Source organism: Triticum urartu, chromosome 7A (genome assembly GCF_056163025.1).
Source record: "Triticum urartu cultivar PI428250 chromosome 7A, HENAU_Tu73, whole genome shotgun sequence".
NCBI lineage: Eukaryota > Viridiplantae > Streptophyta > Magnoliopsida > Poales > Poaceae > Triticum > Triticum urartu.
This window is the reverse complement of record NC_141879.1, coordinates 753,153,444-753,165,210: the sequence shown is the minus strand read 5'-3', so window position 1 is coordinate 753,165,210 and position 11,767 is coordinate 753,153,444. Positions and strand designations below refer to the sequence as shown.

Sequence of the window (11,767 nt, the reverse complement as noted above, 5' to 3'; positions counted from 1 at the left end):
GAAATGTTGCGGGGAACGCGATTTGGTTTGGTCAAGTTGTAGATCGGGTCTTGCTCTCCCAGTCCCCAAAGTTTCAACAATTTTGGGTGGAGGGATTGAGAGTATTGAGAAAAATGGGGTGTAGCAATGGTGGAGCTCAACAAGACATTAGGGTTAAGGGTTGGAGGTGGACGAAGGCCCTTTATATAGTGTTCATGGGCTGGTGGGGATTTCTACCCGTTGGACCCCGTGCGCACGGGCTAAGTCAGCCCCGTCCGCATGGGTTACTCAGAGACTTTCACACCACCCCATGCGCACAGGGGTCGAAAGACCCCGTGCGCACGGGGTACTCAGAGAGTTTACACAGTACCCCGTGCGCACGGGGGTCAAAAGACCCCGTGCGCACGGGGTACCCAGAGAGTTACGCAGTACCTCGTGCGCACGGGGGTCAAAACCCAATAACTTTCTGTTACAAGCTTTCTGAGTACCACAGCACACACACTAGGTATTTTTAGGTGGTCGGAGTGGGAAGGGTAAGAGAGTAAGGCTCGGCAATGGCATTCCCACACGACATTTATCCACACAAACCCCTCTTAATAGTGCGGTCTTTCCTACGACTCGAAGCAAACCAAAACTAAAACCTTTGAATCGTCGAAAGACCACGCCTTTGCCCTTTTTGAAATGGGGGGGTCGCACATCTCCGTCGTGGGCACTTAGAACCAATATCCTGAGATACACTTTAGCAACCGATATTAGTTCAACTAACCACATTGTCATCACACCAAAATATAGCATAAGTGACATTAGCACTTTCAATCTCCCCCTTTTTGGTGCATTGATGACAACGTGGTTAGAGCATGGCATAGAGGATAAACAGATAGACAGCCATGGAACATATAATGATCATGATAGCTCCCCCTATATGTGTGCCCAAAAACAAGAATGCATCTAGTACACACATAGGAGGCTCGACCAAGATCATTATAGTTAAGTGATGAGATTCATCATAATAAACCTATAACGGTGCCTAGATCTCATGACAAAGTGTGGTGAGCAAATAATGTGAGACCCAATAAGCATAAGAAGATAATTGCAAGGTTCAATGAAAAAGCTAGAGTCTCACAACCACACAGACGGAAAGTAAATAAGAGTATCTCAAGCCAACTAAAACCAACCAACAGCGAGAGACACGAGGCTTGAGATCTCAACGCACACAACGCAAATAAAGCACGAACACACCACTCACGAACACACCACTTCTCCCCCTTTGTCATCAAGACAACAAAAGGGAGACAAATGGCGACACCCAGACCCACTAGACAAGAGGAGGAGCACTCGAGGCATCATCATCATCATCAAAACACCACCCGACCATCGGGAAAGACCGAGCAGTGGCCTCACTGTCGATGTCCTCTAAACCTGGACCGACCTCCTCACCAGCAGCAGCCCTTGCAGCCTTCTGCTCACACCGAACACGCTTCTCCTTGTTGATTTCCTTGATCTGACGGCGCTGAATCGACTGACACATCTTGAACATGTTGCCCAAGGTCTTGAACAGAGACTTCTTCTCTCCCTTGGCAAAGATGGCCTCAGAACCAACAGACTTGGCCTTACCACAAGGGATCCGTGCAGTAGAGGACATGCCTGGAGTGTAAGTAGCACGATCCTCGGGCCTAGGGTTGTGCCCCTTCTTGATAGGCAGCTAAGGAGCAGGAGCAGCGGGGGTCCAATTGGAGTTGCGCTTGGGAACAGTGGTCTTGAAGCTGGCAATGTACTTTGCAGGATAGACGGACTCAATCAACACCTGTATGAATGGAGCATAGATCAAGGACTTGTTCTCTTGTACACACTGACGCAGCTCGTAGTACATGAAATCCAGAACATCCACTTTCTTCTTCTTATGAAGATACACAAAGACATCAAGCATGGAGCTCCGAATGTTATGGGAATCCCCAGCCTTTGGAGTGAGGGTATACCTCAGGATATGGCGCATGGTGTCATAGAGGGGCAAGAGGTCTGTGATTGACCCAGTGACAAACGACTTCTCTTGTTTGTAATCAAAGGCAATCTCATCCTTAGTGCGCTGCCCACTTTCTCGAACAATGCCAAACTCATCAGAAACAGACTCTTCATCCATGAACGGGTAGGGAATGATCTCGAAGAACTTTGCCATAGGAGCTGAGCACTGATGTGTTCCGGACATCCATGTGAGGGTGCGAGCAGAATCATTGGAGAAGTACAGAGTGGCACAGAACTGCATCACTAGATCTTCGTTATAGGGGTGGTTGAAGGTGACAAACGGAATAAGACCCAGTCTGCCAAGAGCGGAGTACACACCAGGATACAGATGATCATTGTCGCGCAAACCCTCAGTGTTGACTTGCTTGTGAGGAGCAAACTTCTTTGACTTGGTCATAAGAAGCTCATGATAGACCCTTTGCTGAAACTCATTCTTGAAACGAGGATCCACTCCCATACCAGTGGCAGCAACATACGGATGGCTTTGTCTCTCAGCCCAGAGCTCTGGCTTGGTCCACTTGACAAGAGGCATGTTCCGGAGGTCACGCCCGCCCGGAATGGCTTGCTCGGGACTAGACACCTCTTCCTCTTCTTCATCTTCCTCACCACGATCATCTTCTTCTTCTATCTCATCATCAATATTGGGGTTGTCATAGTAAACATCATCTTGTGAGTCATATTCTTTCTCAGAATTATCGGAGGCCTCAACAACGGGCCGCTTTGAGGCTGCACGGCGAACACGGCCCTGACCTGACCCAGACCCCTGACCCATGCCTTCAGATGGATGACGACGAGCGATGGTGAAGTCCTTTGATCCTCCTTTTGCACCCTTGCGACGAAGCTCAGACCTCTTGTCAGCGGAGTCTGAAACACACGCAAACACCCAACAACACAAAGCACGAAACACAAATGAGTACAAGTGCAAGATGGATGGCAAGGAGTTAGACAGAATCGCAGGCAAAAAGTTCCTCGATAGCCCGTGCGCATGGGGGTTTAGACCCCGTGGGCACGAGGGTCCCGTGCGCACGGTACAGGACCGTGGGCACGGGGCCCCGTGCGCACGGGGGTCAAACACCCCGTGGACACGGGGGTCTCCCAGTGGCAGCCACTTCCAGATCGAAATCCGGGAGTGGGTGCAGCAGAGGGACCAAAGGATCTATGCATTCGAATTCTATCTAACAATTAGTTGAGGCAAAATGAATCTATGGAGCAAGGAAACCCTAAAGCTATAAACTAGATAGGAACTAATGGAGAAAGGTCAAGAGGACAAGACCAACCGGAGGAGGACCCCATCTTGAAGCAGATCCACGGAGGAAGAAACCCGATGAAGCCCGGAGGAGCTCCGGTGAGCGGAGGCGACGGCGACGGCCCTGGAGGTTTCCTGTGGAGTGGAGGGGGAGAATGGGTGGGAATGAACCCGAGCCCCCCCATGCCCCACCTCTTTAGGGCCAGACACCGCTGACCCCGTGCGCACGGGCTAAGTGAGCCCCGTGTGCACTGTACAGAGCCCGTGGGCATGGGGGCCCCGTGCGCACGGTACAGGGCCCGTGGGCACGGGGTATTCAGGAACTTTGACATGAGTGGATTTTTGAAGATAGTGCTGAGTGTATACTCTTACCCCTACTTCACAAAGCACTCGGTCTATATTTATGAATACGCCGCGAGGAATGTCCTATCACTATGAGAAGGGTATATGTGTAGCACTTGTACCAAAAGAGAAGCGAGAAAAACCCACCAAGAAAAAGAGAGAAAAAACAGGAAAAACAACACACCACACACGCGAAACAAACACGGACACAACCCTCAAGAGAGGGCGGTGGCCGAGGCCACCATGTTTGAGTTTACTTGGTATGGCACCACGAAGATATGAACCTTGGGCCCAAGACCAATACTCATCTTTGAAGCACAAGTACCACCTAAAGTGGCTAATGTGAAAGATTGTGTTTGTTTTATGCACTTCTAGGATAAGATAGCTCATGAGTTGAGCTAGCTCCCCCTAGACATGTGCCTACATCTAAGCAAGATAATACATGAGCATGTGTGTATGAGCAAGAATTTCATCCGAAGTTACTAATGTCCACGATATTTAGCTCATGCCTTACTCGCGGAATCTTGCCTCTTCAAGGGGCTTGGTGAAGATGTCTGCTAGTTGATTCTCGGTGTTGACATGGAGTAACTCAATGTTTCCCTTGGCCACATGATCTCTAATGAAATGATGACGAATCTCAATATGCTTGGTCTTGCTATGTTGAACCGGATTCTCGGCGATCTTGATGGCACTTTGAAAGTGCAACTATCCCTGGGTGGTTTTGGTAATTCCTAACAACATATAGCTCATTGAGCTAACATTATTCCAAGATTAATATTTCAGGAAAAGCTCAATGGATGGCATGGCATGGATGAGGAAAGTGGATCCCTCAAAATTATAAGGACAAAAGATTGGCTCAAGCTTCAAGATCAAGACTCTACATTTTCTATTTTAGTGATCCAAGATCACATTGAGTCTATAGGAAAAGCCAATACTATCAAGGAGGGATGAGGTGTTGCTCAATGAGCCTTTTGCTTCATGTGCTTAGTGATATGCTCCAAAAACCCTCAACTATCTTCCCACATCCACATTTGACCTAAACCAAAAGTCAAACTCGGTCCCATCGATTCTTTCCATCCGGCGCCACCGAGTTTCACATATCATAGCCACTACCACAAACCCTAGCAATTCGGTTTCACCGATAGGGATCTCGGTCTCACCGAGATGGGATTGCAATTTCTCTGTTTCCCTTCGTAACTTTTCGTTCTAACTGAAGTGAGCGATCGGTCCCACCGAGATTTCAATGTAAACTCTCTGTTTCCCTTTTGTAACATTTCGGTCTCACCGAGATGAGCGAATCGGTCCCACTGAGTTTACCTGACCAACTCTCTGGTTAGCTTATTACCAAAATCGGTCCCACCGAGTTTGTGTAATCGGTCACACCGAGATTATGTTATGCCCAAACCCTAACCATATCGGTCCTACCGAGTTGCATTTCAGTCCCGCCGAAAATCCTAACGGTCACTAGGTTTGCTGAATCGGTCTGACCGAGTTTAACCATTCGGTCCCACCGAGTTTGGCAAATTGTGTGTAACGGTTAGATTTTGTGTGGAGGCCATATATACCCCTCCACCCACTCTTAATTCATGGAGAGAGCCATCAGAACATGACTACACTTCCAATACACATTTTTTGAGAGAGAACCACCTACACTTGTGTTGAGCTCAAGATATTCCATTTCTACCATATGAATCTTGATCTCTAGCCTTCCCCAAGTTGCTTTCCACTCAAATCTTCTTTCCACCAAATTCAAATCCTGTGAGAGAGAGTTGAGTGTTGGGGAGACTATCATTTGAAGCACAAGAGCAAGGAGTTCATCATCAACACACCATTTGTTACTTCTTGGAGAGTGGTGTCTCCTAGATTGGCTAGGTGTCACTTGGGAGCCTCCGACAAGATTGTGGAGTTGAACCAAGGAGTTTGTAAGGGCAAGGAGATCGCCTACTTCGTGAAGATCTACCGCTAGTGAGGCAAGTCCTTCGTGGGCGACGGCCATGATGGAATAGACAAGGTTGCTTCTTCGTGGACCCTTTGTGGGTGGAGCCCTCCGTGGACTCGCGCAACCGTTATCCTCCGTGGGTTGAAGTCTCCATCAATGTGGATGTACGATAGCACCACCTATCGGAACCACGCCAAAAACATCTGTGTCTCCAATTGCGTTTGAATCCTCCAAACCCTTCCCTTTACATTCTTGCAAGTTGCATGGTTTACTTTCCGCTGCTCATATACTCTTTTGCATGCTTGCTTGAATTGTGTGGAGATTGCTTGACTTGTGCTAAAGATAGCTAAAATCTGCCAAGAACTAAAATTGGGAAAAGGCTAGATTTTTATTTGGTCAAGTAGTCTAATCACCCCCCCTCTAGACATACTTCCGATCCTACACACTTTCATTGTCACACCAAAGAGGCACTTTGTCACATTTGACACCATAATCCATCAAAGTTTGCCTCATCCATAATAATTGGGCACAACAACTTCCGGCAGCAATGTACTCGGCTTCGGCTGTGGAGAGAGATATACAATTTTGCTTCTTTGAAGACCAACTTACCAACGACCTCCCTAGGAATTGACATGAACCGGAGGTGGACTTGCGATCAACCTTGTCTCCGGCCCAATCCGAATCCGAGTAACCCATTAACTCAAATGATGATCCCTTGGGAGACCAAAGGCCCAAGTTTGGGGTATGAACCAAATATCGAAGGATCCTTTTCACTGCAAAATAGTGGCTCTCCTTAGGAGCGGATTGAAATATTGCACACATACACACACTCAACATAATATCTGGCCTAGATGCACAAAGGTAAAGCAAGGAACCGATCATAGAGCTATATACCTTTTGATCCACTTCTTTACCATTTGGATCAAGATGAAGTTGACCATTTGTGGCCATGGGTGTCTTCATTGGCTTGACATCTTGCATTTTGAATCTCTTGAGCATGTCTTGGATATAACGAGATTGATTGATGAAGGTTACGCCTCTCAATTGCTTCACTTGAAAACCGAGAAAGAACTTCAACTCTCCCATCATGCTCATCGCAAATTCCTTAGTCATAATATTCTCAAACTCAACGTTAATAGCATGGTTAGTTGACCCAAAGATAATATCATCAACATATATTTGGCAGACAAACAACTCTCCTTTTACCCTCTTCGTAAAGAGAGTGGAATCTATTACCCCAATCTGGAACCCCTTCTCGCTTAGGAACGTCGTAAGGTGATCATACCAAGCACGAGGTTCTTGTTTGAGTCCATAGAGTGCCTTATGGAGTTCATAAACGTGAGAGGGATGATCGGGGTCTTCAAAACCGGGAGGTTGCTTGACATACACCAACTCCTTAAGAGGACCATTAAGAAATGTGCTCTTAACATCCATTTGATATAATTTGAAATCATGATGAGAGGCATAAGCAAGCAAGATGCGAATGGATTCGAGACGGGCAACGGGGGCAAAAGTTTCACCAAAGTCCAAACCTTCAACTTGGGTGAAACCTTGTGCCACTAACCTTGCCTTGTTCCTTATTACTTGTCCATATTCATCTTGTTTGTTCTTGAAAATCCACTTTGTTCCAATGACATTATGAAATTCCTTGGGTCTTTCTACAAGGGTCCACACTTTGTTGTGTGTGAAGTTGTTGAGTTCTTCATGCATGGCATCTATCCAATCCGGATCATCAAGTGCATCTTCCACCTTAAGGGGTTCAACAAAAGAGACAAACGAGTGATGTTCACAAAAGTTTGCCAAACGTCTATGAGTAGTTACCCCCTTTTTGATGCTTCCGTAGATGTTCTCAGTGAGGTGTTGAAGATGTTTTAGCTTGGCGGCCACTTTTTGCTCTTTGCGGTCAAGCTCTTCTTCACTTGGTTTTGGACTTGATGAAGAAGCTTGCCCCTGAGATTGCTTTAGCCTTGGAGACACTCTTCTCTTTGCAACCATAGGTTCTTGCTCAGTAGGAAGTGATGATGATGAAGACACTTGTGGTTGGGGTTGATCTTGATCTTGATCATGACTTTGATCTTGATCTTGAGCCTCAACGATTGGTTCTTCATTATTCAGAAGAGTTTGGTCTTGATCTTGCTCGGGAATATGAGGGACTTGATCTTGTTCTTGGATAGGTTCATAATTTCCCGAAGCATCTTGTACAAGTGGTGTCAGTGATGACTTCCCTTGTGTAAAATCCTCAAGAGGGGCTCTTACTCCTTCTTCTACTTGGACATGGGGTGTTTCTTGTGGAAGAATGTGGCCTATCCCCATTGTCCTTATAGCTTGTGAAGGAGCCTCATCACCTACAACACTAGGAACCTCCATACGGGAGCCGTTATCTTCATCAAACTCCACATTTCCCGTTTCCTCAATGCATCCGGTGGATTTATTGAGAACTCGGTAAGCATGAGAGTTTGATGCATATCCAACAAATATGCCCTCATAAGTTCTAGACTCAAATTTAGCTAACCGGGATTTTTTGTTTAAAATGAAACACTTACAACCGAATACCTGAAAGTATTTGACGTTGGGCTTTCTCCCGATTAGGAGCTCATAGGGGGTCTTGTTCTTGAGCTTGCGAAGATAAAGCCGGTTTGAAGCATGGCACGCGGTGTTGATGGCTTCTGCCCAAAGCTTGTATGGTGATTTGTACTCATCGAGCATGGTCCTAGCCATCTCAATAAGAGTCTGATTCTTCCTCTCCGCAACACCATTTTGTTGGGGAGTATATGGTGCGGCATATTGGTGCTTTATCCCCTCTTCACTCAAGAATTCATCCATTGTATAGTTTTTGAAATCGGTGCCATTGTCACTTCGGATTGCCTTGATCTCACAGTTATGTTGACGTTGAGCTTCTTTGGCAAAGTTGATGAAGGTTTCTTGAGTTTCATCTTTAGTCTTGAGAAAGAACACCCAAGTATATCTTGTGAAGTCATCAACAATGACAAGGCAATACCTCCTCCCTCCCAAACTATCATATGTTGGAGCCTCAAGGTGGTGATGATAGTCTTCACTTTATGAGATTTTTCATGAAGCTTTCCGACAATGCAAGCACTACAAGGACGATCTTTGGCAAAAGACACATTGGTTAGTCCAAGAATGTGCTCCCCCTTTAAGAGAGATTGTAAATTTCTCATGCCCACGTGGGCTAGCCTACGGTGCCATAGCCACCCCACGTCGGCCTTGGCCATTAGGCATGTTGCAAGATGAGTTTTCTCTTTCGAGAAATCAACCACGTAAAGGTTGTCTTCACTCTTCAACATGCCCAACGAAGACCACTTTGAGATTGCTTCTCTTAAAGACGGTCACATGGTATTCACCAAAATGTGAATCATATCCGGCACGAGCCAATTGAATAGTTGAAAGTAAATTGTAGTGAAGGGATTGGACAAGCATGACATTTGAAAGATATGAATCATTAGAGATTACCACCTTTCCCAATCCCAATACCTTGGCCTTGCTATTATCACCGAAGGAGATGTTCGAAGAGGCCTTGAGTGAATCAACGAACTCCACAAGCATCTCCCTTTCTCCGGTCATATGATTGGTGCATCCACTGTCGATCACCCATTGAGTTCCACCGGAGACATAGTACTACAATAATCAAGCTTTGGTTATAGGTACCCATTTTGCAATGGGTCCTGGTGAGTTAGCAACAAGGGTCTTGGGAACCCAAATAGTCCAATCATAATCATCATAGTTAGTTCCAACAAATTTTGCAAAAGTATAGCCATCATCTCCTCTCATGAGAACATATGATGGATTGTTCTTGCCGGCAAAATTCTTGGGAATGGCCTTGTCCCTAATGACCTTTCCATTCCCAACACCCTTCATTTCCTTCTCCTTATCCTTGTGCCCTTCTTGCACAAACACTACCTTTTGGGGAGGGGAAGGAGTTGGACCGATCTTCTTGTTGTTCTTCTTCTTTTTCTTACCACTCTTAGATGCGGGATTAAACCCAACTCCCTCCTTGGCAACACACTCCTTTTGGTTGCTCAAGAGGTTGTTTAGGTTTTTCTCCCCTTAGATGCATGATACAAGCCCTTTCTCAATTTGGGCTTTCAACTTCTTATTTTCCTCTTGAAGGGAGGTGCAATCATGAGCAAAGTTAGACGTACAAGAATCATCATTTAAATCTATATGAGGTACGAAAGTGAGAGCCTTAATGGTTGTAGCTTTTAGTTGGGCATAAGACTCGGTGAGGGCAATGAGGTCACCTTTGACAACCTTGGAACTAATCACAAGGAACTCATGCTCCTCAACAAGTTTTGTATGGTCAACTAGAAGCTTTTCAACTCTAACGTTAAGAGCATCTTTGTTCTCAAGAGCAAGTTGCAAAGCATCTTTGGTTTTAACAAAGTCAATTTGATGAGCAGATAAGGCTTCCTCAAGTGATGCTCTCATGACACTCTCTTCATTAAGTTCGTGCTCGAGGAGATCAACTCTCTCTTTTTCCTCTATAAGGAGGTTCTCAGCGTTCTCAATAAAGTCATCGTGTTCGGCAAGTGACTTAAGGAGATCGCCAAAACGAGCACGAGCTTCACCATGAAGAGCTTTCATGAAAGCCATTAAGGATTCCTCATCATTATCCACACCCTCCTCACACTCATCCTCCACTATCTCACATGAGACATTGGGAGTGTAGTTGTCGGGTTTCTTGGATTTGGACTTTGTTTTTACCTCTTTGGCCATGAGGCACCGATGAGTGAACGGCTTGTCCTCGTTTGGAGAGACGAAGAGGCCGGTGGTGGAGGAGGAGGTAGTGGCATGCATGGCAAAGGCGGCCGTGCCCACTTGGTCATCATCACCATCATCTTCATCTCTAGACATGTATTCTTCATGAACAAGAGCCTTGTCATCCTTCCTCTTTGCAAACTTGGTGAACTTCTTCTTCTTAAGCACAAGCTTCTCGGACTTGTCTTCACGTCTCTCATATGGACAATCATGAACAAAGTGTCTTGGGCTATCACAATTGTAGCATTTCCTTCGTCCAAAAGATCTTCCTTGAAGATTTCTTCCTTTGTTTGCCATGGTTCCGGAGTACTTCTTGACTAAGAGAGCCAAGTCTTCTGCAAAATCATTTGCCGGGCACGAGGTGTCATTATCCTCCTCATATATCTCTTCACTCACATCTTCCTCCCTTGAGGGTTGGCTTATCACTTTCTTGGCCTTCAAGGCAAGATTGGAGTTCTTGGTTGCTTGAGCTATTGCAAATGTTTTCTTGGACTTGGTTTCCAAAAGAACATGGGTAGGGAAGGTGGAAACAACTTGAGCCGAAGTCAACTTGTGATAGTCCGGACGTTGATGAACCATCATGACCATGGTATGTTCCATGAGAACCATAGCATCTATGAACTTGTCCTTGATGAAATAATCATTTGCCCAAGTGCACCCAAAGGTTCTCAAGTTGAGCACAAGGGACCTCAACCTTCGGTAAACCTCTTCTGCGGACTCACCCTCATTCCTCACAAAGAGATTGACTTCTTTTTTGAGCAAGGCCAACCGAGATCTTCGAATTGCTTCATCTCCTTCAAGAGCCTCCTCAAGGCAATCCCAAATTTCCTTTGCGGTTTTGAGAAGAGAAATGGAATCACTATAGTCTTCAGTTACAGCGTTGTGAAGCATGTTGTGTGCGGTAGCATTGAGTTGATCGTCAACTGCTTCCCTTGGAGTGAGATTCATTGGGTCCTTGGGGTTGAATCCATTGACCACAATCCACCACAATTGAGTTGAAGCACTGCGCATGTGAGACTCCATATCTAGCTTCCACTTAGCAAATGCATTAGCTTTCAAAGGGGGCAGAGGCCCAACAGGATTAATGCGGGGATGTTGCAAGGGTTGAGGAGAGTAAAAGGGTTCCACGGCATTGTACTGGGGAACTTGAGTACGAGCCGGAGAAGCAAGAGGTTCCCTCGAGTCATCCGTATCATGAACTTCATTTGGATTAAACGAGTTTGATGCGGACGTTGATGGCTTTAAGCGAGCATCAGTTTCCTCCTTGACCGAGGCCCGGACCTCTTTCAACATAGAGACTTTGAGGTCCGCAAACAATGAAAGAAGATCGGCCGCGGTCAAGGGGACATTCGGGTTAGTAGGAGTGGCGGGAGCAACGACAGGAGCACCAAGTGTCTCGGTCGCGGCGGGGGGTTGGTTTTGACCATCCTCCGCAAGCCACCTCCCTCATTCCCTAGATCGACCAT

The 11,767-nt window shown here is 46.2% G+C and overlaps 1 pseudogene; it reads right to left on the bottom strand.

The window, feature by feature from the left end:
- Positions 1 to 1,681: 1,681 nt before the first annotated feature.
- LOC147962854 (uncharacterized) lies at positions 1,682 to 11,767 on the bottom strand (annotated as a pseudogene).